The sequence below is a fragment of the Myotis brandtii genome, unplaced genomic scaffold (assembly GCF_000412655.1).
Source record: "Myotis brandtii unplaced genomic scaffold, ASM41265v1 scaffold446, whole genome shotgun sequence".
NCBI lineage: Eukaryota > Metazoa > Chordata > Mammalia > Chiroptera > Vespertilionidae > Myotis > Myotis brandtii.
In genome coordinates this window covers 401,104-401,799 of record NW_005367057.1, presented here as the reverse complement: position 1 = coordinate 401,799, position 696 = coordinate 401,104, and positions in this window count along the sequence as shown.

The window sequence follows — 696 nt, the reverse complement described above, 5'->3', positions numbered from 1 at the left end:
ATTCTGGTAAACTGACTTGGCAGCGTTCTTGCTAAAACCGGATTTTACAAGGAAGTGCACAGAGGCACCGAGGAGAAAGTGTAGGGGCCTGACTAAAGTTTGACCAAGCAAAGAATCGCTGTCACTACCTCAAGTATTTCTAGACCCATTTCTTCCAGGAGCTGTCCAGGGCGCTTTGGGTCCCAGCAGCCAGTCTAGAGGATCTAACAGTTCATTAACGTCACAGCAATTTTGCACAACTGGAAGGCCTAGAGAGGGTGCACGTCTCAGCTTGAGAAGCCCTGCACTTTATGATTCTCCTGTATGCAAACACCAGAACTGACAGCTGTTGGAGAGGTCTGCGCACCCAAGGCCTGCGGGCTCTTCGCCCCTCTTCGCGCCCGCCCCACTCTCCCCTTCCCCCACCAAGTGAAGCGCCTGGAGTCCGAGTACTTTCATCTCCCGCAGCTCTCGCTCCATCAGAGAGAGAGCACGTGCAGGGGTGTGCGAGTGGTTTATTGGGGCCCAGACGGCAGTGAAGGGGTAGGGGTTGGGTGCCGGAGAATGCTGGGCTCATTCGGACAGCCTCCTCGCCCCGCCTGCCCCCCTGAAAGACGGCTCCAGAAAGGGCGTGGCAGGGAACCGGAGCAGCGGGGCGGAGGGGCACGAGTTCAGGCGGCGGGAGGAGGGAGGATGCCACCAGCAGCAGCTCCTGGC